General features: G+C 24.0%; 1 protein-coding gene across 2 annotated transcripts in view; it reads right to left on the bottom strand.

Annotated features, from left to right (window-relative positions):
- Nucleotides 1–10,588: 10,588 nt before the first annotated feature.
- Nucleotides 10,589–10,721, bottom strand: part of LOC101499921 (linoleate 13S-lipoxygenase 2-1, chloroplastic-like) — a 6,538-nt gene continuing 6,405 nt past the window's right edge. For both annotated transcript variants that reach the window (XM_073370029.1, XM_073370028.1), the window contains exon 8: nt 10,589–10,721. This exon is cut by the window's right edge and continues 1,085 nt beyond it. The gene's annotated coding sequence lies outside the window, so the exon portion shown is untranslated.

Raw genomic sequence — 10,721 nt, 5'->3', positions numbered from 1 at the left:
AGTTCAATCGATGATTAGTATAAACAAAAATAATATGTAATTTATTTCTCTTATGAAGTACATTATTAGAGGATAATAATGCAAAAAAGGCACGAAGTTTCATCAATATTTATTAACAAGGTTCTCAAAAAAAAAAAAAAAAAAATTCATAACCGTAAACAAAAAAATATGGATTCCATAATATATATATATCAAAATTCCCAAATTACAAACCCTAATTTTTCAATCATGTCAAAATTCTCAAATTGAATCCTAAACAAAGACAATAACCGAATTTCATCATGAATTAAACATGGTAGGCTCTGATACCAATTGTGGGAAAACCCTAATAACGTTGTGCTCAACAATCCATGTAATTACATGATGAATAGCCAAAGGCGGAAGCGTACCTGTGGGAATTGCCTCTTGATGAAATCCTGCGATGATGATGATAGAGCCAATGGGTTGGGTGATCTTCCTCAGCAAAATACCCTGAAGACCTTGCTCTCTTGATGGGGATAGAGAGAACCAGAGAGTTTTCTGCTTTAGGGTTTGTGATACTGAACAGTCTTGTTGTGTTTGCCTTGGGGACCATTACCCCTATATATAACTATTATTAGTTATATCTCAAATTGCAGTATTTCCAATTCAACCCCTCATTAAATTAGAAACTGTCTGGTATCTACACTATTAATTTTCATAACTATTATGCTTTTTAGCCATAAACTATTATATATTATTTGACCCCTAGTTTATTGGTTAATTATATAATGACCCTAACACACTTTATTAATTAATTACATATGTGACCCATAAATCTTACATTCACATATCTAATAAATATATACTACAATATATTTAATTAAGAGTCAAATTTTGATATCAAAATTTATGTTTAAATTCAATTTTAGTATACACATGTCCTCCCCGTTGACATCCCACATTTCGAAAATTGATAATATGTGTAAAATTTATCAATATGTGAAATTAAATGTACATTATGTCACATTACTAATTAGGGTCATAAATAAATTTTAATAAGAATGAATTTATATTTAACCAATGAAACTGATGAAAAAAAAAAGGTTGAAATAGAGTTTCTAATATAAATCATAAATCAGTAATGTCATATCTTTATATGTAATTCCACATTATTGATAATTTATTAATTAATAACAAATATTTATCTCGTTATTTTTTTATAATCCATTATAATTCTCTTTATTTAAGACAACTTTCTAATTTTTATAAATAAATTAATAATATATGGATCTATATGCCTTTATTTTTAAACGCGATAAATATCAATCGATAGACTGATATGATAAGACATGAGAGAAGAGTAAAATCTAAAACTTTGAACAGAAACCGGTGAGAAAATTATTTAATGTAAAAAGTGGAATAAAAAATAATAATCGTAAGCTTGGAAATCATGAAAGAGAAATGGAGAGAATCTATTCCCAAAAAAGTGTATAAGATAATGTGTTTATAAGGTGTCAAATGAGTTGTATAAGTTTGATTTTATAAGGAATAGTAAAAAATAATAATTAGTTTCAAATTTTTAAAAATTAAATTAAACAACTTTTTAAAAAGTATAATGTTAACAACACACTATTTATCATACTATTTTCAATACACAACACAATATCTTCACATAAGTTGGTGGAATCCTTGTGAGAGAATTTCAACCAATAAAAAATAATTTTGTTATAAGATGTGTAAAGAAATTATTTCTAACACTCTTCTTTTGTAAAATATTTTCTCACATCCCTTTTCTTTAAAATCCCTTCAACCAAATAAACTCTAAAATCTTTGATTCTCCTTAGCCATTATGCAAAGAAGTGCACATAGAAGGAGGTTTTTATTGTCTTTTACACATATGCCCCTGGATTAGAGAACATGACAAAGTCTAGTTTTTTTTGTTGAGGGGTATTTTTGTCTTTTAAGTTATAAAAAATTGGACCCATTTGGTTGAGATTAAAAAAAAATGTTATGTTTTCGTTATATTTATGTGTAAATTTAAATAAAAAATATTTTGTTAAAAAATATTTTTTATGTAGAAAATGAAATAGCTATTTTATTTAGCTTTCGAAGCAAACTAGCCAGATTTCATGTTGTTGTAAATGTGGGGCGTCGTTGGTAATCGTATTCTATATGTATTTTGTTCAAAATTCAAATAAATAAAAAAATCTCATGTTATGTACCTGCAACATATAGTTGTACTGTATTTTTTTTATATTTATTAGTGACAGATATTTGTGTTGTATTTTCATATATATCAATAGAATATATTTTATTCTATATATTTTTTAATATTAATTAATAAAAAATATTTGTCTTGTCTTTTTTAATCACTGATAATATTTATTCTATATTTTTTTATGTATTAGAGTTAAATACATGTCTCGTGCTTTTTTATATTTATTATTAACAAATATTTGTCCGGTGTATTTTTATGAATTAATTATAAATATTTATTTTTTGTTTTTATTTTTTATCAATTACAAATATTTGTTCAGTCTTTTTTTGCATTAGTTATAAATATGTATCTCAAGTTTTTTTTATTTATTATTTATTATTTATTAATGACAAATATTTGTCTAGTGCTTTTGTATGTATTAGTGGGAAATATATGTCCCGCTTTTTAATATTTATCAATGACAAAGATTTGTCCTATGTTCTTTTAATATTTATCGATGAAAAATATTTGTCCGTATTTTTTTCTGTATCAGTTACAAATATTGTTCCTATAATCTTTTATATTTATCACGGAAAAATAATTTGTCTTGTGTTTTTTCATACATGAGTTATAAATATTTATCTTATCTTTTTTTTAATATATATTTGTGACAAATATTTATCATGTATTTTTTAATGTATTAGTTATTAAATTTGTGCTGTACTTTCTTATCCATTAATTATATATATTTATTCCTTATTTTTTTAATATTGATAAATAATAAATATTTGTCATGTGTTTTTTTATGTACAATAGTAAATATTGGTCACGTGATTTTTAATATTTATTGTTAACATATATGTGTCATTTATTTTTTTATACATCGATTATAAATATTTATCCCGTAGTTTTTTAAATATTTATAATTAACAAATATTTGTTCTTTGTTTTTTATGTACCAATGACAAATATTTGTCTCATAATTTTTTAATCTATGATCAACAAATATATGTCATATATTTTTTTATACATCAATTATAAATATATATCTTATATTTTTTTAATTAGTGACAAATATTAATCTTATATTTTTGTATGTATTAGTGAAACATATTTGTCTCGTGTTTATTATATATTAGTGACAAATATTTTTTCTATAATTTTTTATATTTATCACTAATAAATATTTGTCTAATATTTTATGCATTTGTTATAAATATTTTTTTTCATTTTTTTTAATGAAAAATATATTACTCGTGTTATTTTTATGTATTAACGATAAATATTTGTCTCGTGATTTTTTTTATATTTTTTACTGTCAATTTTTTTCTTTTTTTTTTCTTTTTATGCATTAATTATAAATATTTATATGTTTTATAAAGAAAAACATTCACAACAAATAAATTTACATAATCTATAATATTTTTATTAAACACGATCTATAATTAAATGTAATGTAATATAATAAACATGTGATATATTTATCATTTGCACGAATGATGTTTAACATCGTAATTCATTAATTCTTTCAAGCTAGCACCATTTCATGGCTCGGACTCCTTTAAATTTAACATTTTTAATTCTAACTAAAATTAAAAAGTGTGGTGTAGGGTAGTATGTCCAGTAACATATACATAATAGCATAACAAGAGTGTAATGTAATGTGCACAGTTTTTCAAAAAAGTGTGTTATTATTTTTATGTATTTTACAATAATAACCACTGTTTTTATGTCATAATTGAAATAGAAGGGGTTAATTTTGAGATTTTGGTATATGTCACATTTCTTATAGTTATCGTAGATAGATTATTTTTAATAGAAGAGAGAAATATAAAATCTCTTGTTGAATACTTAAAATATGTTACTCTTACTAAAAATGTGATAAAAGTAAAATTAATATATGTTGAATATCAAAATGACTTTTCTTAGTCATAATAAACGAGACTCAATATTTATGTTTAACATGGTACACACAGCAGAAAATTACAACAGATAATTAAGTATATGTTGTCTTTAATGATTATTGAGTTGAGTTTGTGGTGGATACATATGTTCTTATCCCTTTCATTTTAATTTGCAAAATAAGGTTGTTTTCTAACCTTGGCTATATGTGAGCTTTGGCACTATGCATGGTCAATGTCACTTTTCAATTTGAGAGCTACATTTCTAAAGCATTTTCACGTTCACTAGGTACTTCTCGCATCATATTAATTAAATTCATTTATTAAGAGGTAATTATAATTGAGGCGTATGGGATATTAAAAATTGATAGTTATTTTTGTGGAAATTCGAATTTAAATTCATTATATAGTGGGAAGTCTAACCGTTGAAGTCAATAGTTCATTTCATATATAAAATTAATGATTTGGCAAAAAAATAATAAGGTAAGACATAACTTAATTTGTAGGACTATATATTTGAAAGCGATAAATTAACAATTAATGTTATGTGTGGGTTGAAAACGAAATTCATGGTACAAATTAATTCTTTCTCAGCCATACGATAAGTCGATATTGGATAGCAAAATTTGTACCAAATATATATATAAACATGTGATTTACATGTTAATTGAAGTTTTGAGGATTTCAACCATATTTTTATTATTGAAAAACTATAACGTTAGCCACTAAACCAATTTCTATAGCGTTACACTTCATACATTAATATTTTTTTACATTGATACATTATTTAATTTATTTTGTCTCTCAAATAAAATTTTGAACCTACAATAGATTAAGAAGTATAATAGGAAATGAAATTCCAAAATAAAAAATTTAAATCAAATACTCTATATTATCATTATCTGTATCAATAAGATATTAGGACTTTTAATTTGAAAGGTTGAAAACTTTAAAATTTAAAAATTACTTTGAAATAATTAGTAAAAAATGTTATATTTGTCCTTAAAAGATCGATTTTTCTTTGTCTATTTATATAAGATATTTTTCACTTTTTTAATTGCATTAGTTATTTAAATTAATTATCTCTCTTCTAGTAAAATAATCAAAATTATGAACAAATTCAATACTATAATCACTTTTTTTTAATTCTCATGATTCAATCAACGAAATCTTTTACATATATATATAGATAGAGACAAATGATTATTGAATTGAAATATTCAAATTCAACAGTTTATTACAGAATTAATTTTAGATAAATTTACTTATCTCTTAATCGAAATTTCAAATTGTGGTTGTTATTTACTTCGGCATTAGTAGAATTATCTGTATGAAAATTGCGTGGAACAAGGAGGAGAGGCTTTTGTCTATGCACTTTCTTCCATGGCCATAATGGAAGAGATACAGTGCTAACACTTGCAATACAATGAAACAATGGCAGCATGTTTTTTTCTCAATAACCCAATTTTGAATTTTTTTTATCAAATTATTTCTTTTCGAAAATTATATATTAAATTATTCTTTTTTTTACTTAATTATAAAGTTGTTTTTGCAAACCATGACTTCGCTAAGAAAGTCTAAATTTGTAAAGGGAATTTCCTTAAAATATTAGTTTTTTTTTTAATTAAAGAAGTTGTCTTCTAAAAAAGGGACTTCTTACATACAGATTTTTTTTAAGTTAACAAAAAAATATATATAATTAATTAAAATTCATTCATACAAAATAACAACACAAATTTTACAAAAATTATGCTAAAACTAATGTTGAAGGTGGCCTCTAATACCATATTACCGATGTTTTCTCACACGTACGGAATTTTGACGACGTCTTGGTACATCACAAGTTAGTTCTTCTTCTTCATCTTCATTTTCTTGTTCTTGAGGATGTCGAGAGGGAAGTGCATCCTCAAGAAGAAGAATAACAAGAACAAACTTGTGATGTAACAAGACGACGTCAAAATCACGTACGTGTGAAAAAACTTCAGCAATATTGTACTGAAGGTCACTTTCAATATTAATTTTATCGTAATTTTATCGTACATATAAGAAAACATCTGCAATATAGTACTGGAGGCCAATTTAGTAACTGAAATTTCTGGTTTAAAATAACTACCCAAAAATTTAGATAAATAAAATTTCTGAGTCAAACGTTTTTCATATTTCATTCAATTTTTTTAAGTGAGGAGTAGAAGAGCGAAAATCATAATGCAACATTCTCAAGTTCGACCTCCTACACAATCTAATAGGATAGCCACTATTGAGAAAAGAAGAAATGGGAACAAATATATGCAACAAGATAAGGATTATGCTCAATTTGAGCAGACGAGCAATAGGATCCTGCGCTTAAGGATCATACATTGCTAGAGCTTAAGGATCATGCGCTTAATATAATAATAAAAAATAATATTAATAAATAATAAAATATATACATGACGGCCTGTCAGGTCTAATACAGACCTAATAGGTTTTTTTATAAGTCTGAACTTGATCTATTTAAATAAATAGACTTTAAAAATAGTCTAAGTCTAGATTTTTTATTAAATAGGTCAAGTCAGGTCAGACCATAAGTAGGCCAAGTCATAGCCCCTAACGGACGGCCTAACCTATTCTCATCCTTACTTGCGAACAAGAGTTAACACTGGTGAAATTGCAAATGAGACATGCAGATGTCACATTCAAATTCTTCAAGAAAACATTATTCATCTATGAAATTACTAAAATGTTGTCTTTTCATCCTATTATTTAAATAAATATTGTCCTTGTTTAAATTCGTTCATGTTTATGGTTAACAATTTATGTATTAGTTACATCATAAATTGTTGTTTATCTCTATTTAAGTTAATTTTTTGTCATTAGTATTTTTTATTTAAAACATTATATGTATTTAAATTGACTTCAATGAAATTAATGATTCCAATTCTTCAAACATCAATGATTCTAATTGAGTGTTATTATTTATTTATAATATACACAAAAACAACATCTTCTTTATTCACCTTCAAATTACTTATCTTGTCAATCAAACTTCATTTTCATTTTTTAATTAATAATCACAATTGAGAACCCCTGCCCATATAACTATGCTAAACACAATTTATTTACTTAAATAATCATTATAAGTAATATGAACACAAACTTAACAAGAACAAAAATACCATCATAATCAACAACAACGACAGGAGATCGAAAAATAATTCAAAAGGAAAGTATTGAGAGGTTTTGAGACTATTCATATCTCCAACGAGGTTTGGTTATATTTAATTTCTATTTTTTTTCTTAATTAATCAAAACTTTTCTTCTCCTAATAATCAAATTCAAATTTTTTTAATTTAAAAATTAATCAATTTAATGCTTAAGTCATTGCAACATTTTTTATTTTTGTATTTAGTTAGAAAACATAAAACAACATTTTAATTTTTTTTAATATCAATCTATTTATTTCTTTTTTGACCTCTATACATTCTATTTGTATTAAAAAAAAAAACTTTATCAAATAAGTGAAATAACTATAATAATTTTCAATTCTTAATAGTTCATAGATATATTTTATTTAATAGTACATAAGTAAAAAAATTCAAATATTTTAACTTTGTCGAATATTTACTTATAATTTACACACCATTACATAGATACATCATATATTTATGTTTCTATAAAGGATTATGGAGAATTACTAATAGGATTTGCAAGATATTTTGAAGATGTCTTAGGAGATACATGGATTTTATTGACAACTTTGTTAACTCACATAATGTAACATTCAACAAATACTTTAGTAATCCACTATTAATACACGGTTGGAGACGTCTCGGACGATTTTATAAATAGTATGGTTATTAACAATTATATTTCAACTATGTAGGAAACAATGAGTTTCACTTAATAATTGGAACCGCTATCGTGAACTTCGATTTCATTCCATCATATCATAGTCGAAGTGCAAATAAATGCCACATAATCTACTTTTAAGTGACTCTTTTAGATTTTTGTTATTTGCATATATACAAATATTGCATAGCAATTTTGCTCAATGTGTTATAAAAAACAACTTCAACAACCTCGTTCTTATGATAGAACAACGAAAAAATTTGTTCACTCATCACCAGAGACTATCATAAAGATGCACCAAAATTAAATCGGGTTGACAACAATTCTATTTTTACAATCGGTTCAATTCTAGAGATAAAATTCGTTTTGACTTTGCCAGAAATAATATAAGTCAAATGTGTCGTGTCTTTAAAATTAAACTTTAGATATTGTGAGAATTATATATTCCAATTTTTTTCTCTTATTTAATTTTTGTGTTTTCAATTATAAAAAAAAATTATTTTTGTTTTCTTGTAAAAAAATTAATTTATTATTATTTCCTAATTGAAGCATTACTATTTGCACACTCTCTCCTTCTAATTATTAAAATTTTGATTTGATATATTTTATTTTCAAATATAAAAAAAATAAAAAAAATTAAAGGTTAATATTGTGAGAAAAAAAATAGTTAGAACAATATTGTGAAAAACATAAAACAAAAATGTCATGCATTTAGAGGATTTTTTTTCTATTATATCATCTTTTAAAAAAAATCAATTATACTCTACATTAAAATTTATATACGAAAATATTGAATTTTTTGAATTTATAAATTTTTGCTAATTTAACATGAAAATGATAATAAAAAGAAATCGCAAATACATATTCTTTAGAACGTTATTCCAAAACAACATTATCTAGTTACATGTGGATAGCAAAAATGGTCTATAAGACTACATATTTCGTTATATATCAAAACAAAAATTCTAATAGATCAATAGATTTAGTGAAATGTTAAAAACATCCTATAATTGTATTATATTTTTTTTATTAAACATATATATAAGTATTGTATATTATTTAAATTATTTTATCGATTAAATATTTTTGAATTAATTTATTCAAAAAAATCTTAATGATTCATTAGATGGGATGGTGAAGGTAACTAAGAATTCATTATTTTTTTTAAGAATTGTGGACTGATCCTATATTACATCTTAAATTGATAATAAAAGAGTAAATGTCCTTTTTTTACTTTGAGGAAGTTGCAAGACAAGAATACGATCACTTGTAAGTTGTAAGAAAAATTTAATAAAATTTATTTCCATCCTACGGGAGGTTTGTGGATGCAACCATTGATTTATTGTTTTTTTAACAAAAGAATAAATATTAAATTAATAAAAAGATTATAAAAAAAAAAGTTAGACATAAAAAAAAAAAAATATATATATATATGTCTTATAATAGTTTAATAACTTCTCCCTAATTTGCAAGCAAATAAATTAACAAGTCCTTCATATTACAGTCTATTGCTAATTTAACAAAATAGGAAAAAGTTGTTAAAATATCATAGCACGTACTTTTATTTTGCGCATCTACTTAACCATATTAACTTTAATGTATTTTTTCTTTCATTGTATGTATTTTATTTAATTTTATTAATATAATTTAGTTTTATTTATTAATTAATTTAACATTTTTTCACTTGTTAAAAAAATTATAACCAAAAAACAAAAAATCTTCAAGCCACACCTTCATTTTACGACTTTTTGAAAGTTAACAAAAAAATAAAACATTATCATATGTAAGTTATTTTCATAAATAAATTTCAACGTGGATATAATCAAAAGTTATATAATAGAAAATAATCTGCATTCACACTTATGTAATTTTCGACTTTTAACAATTTAGTAAAATAATTCAACTAAAAAAATATTATAATATTATTAAAAATGGAATTCACTTTTTTTTTTGTTTTTTTCTATTTACAAACAAACTTACAACAACTCACAATCAGGTTGTCCTTCTGGAATCTTGACCTTCCGCTTAATTATTATATCAACTGCTCTAAGCCAACCATTTTTGATATCATATAGTTTTCTAAAATATATAGTCTATATAGATATGAAATGTATGATCTCAAATAATGGGTCCGAATTGATTACAACATGAACATTACATGTAAGTCCCAAATTGAGAGCATCTTATCTTAATTGTACTAAAACAAAACTGCGAAGAAAACAAATCTATGTATGAAAGGAACACTTTTGAGCCTTTGGGTTTTGAGAATCTCACTCACCTACAGTTTTATCACATTATATTATGTCATGTCATGTCATCACTTATGTTTGCTTTTTGTTTGTTCTGTTTATTTGGACCACAGTTACTATTCTAAGGCGTGCTTTTGTGCCTTAGTTTTGTCATATACTCCTTCGATTCTATTTTATATCTTGCTTTAGAGTTTTATTTTTATTTTTATAAAAAAAACGTTTATTAAAGGGCACATGTTAGCAGATTGAAGGTACAATCCGTACGAAAATACCAAATCTCAGCAAACAAACCACAATTTAATTGGTTAACCAATCATTTCAAAAAAAAGTTATATGTATAATTGGTTTTTTTTTAATTAAGCTTCTCTTGTATAATATTGATTCCTTAACATATTGTAGGTCTGAAAAAGTTACCAACAAAATCGTACAGCGTAACTTTCAGAAAGTTGGTCTACTGAAGTGAAATGTGTATTATAAAATTTTCAAGATTATATTTAAATTATACAATATTAATGAAATATATGATTCGCATATATATTAAAATTATAAGATTATATTTAACAAAATAGTTAATGAAACCAGGGA

The sequence above is a fragment of the Cicer arietinum genome, chromosome 6, assembly GCF_000331145.2.
Source record: "Cicer arietinum cultivar CDC Frontier isolate Library 1 chromosome 6, Cicar.CDCFrontier_v2.0, whole genome shotgun sequence".
Lineage (NCBI taxonomy): Eukaryota > Viridiplantae > Streptophyta > Magnoliopsida > Fabales > Fabaceae > Cicer > Cicer arietinum.
This window is presented reverse-complemented; position numbering and strand designations above follow the sequence as displayed.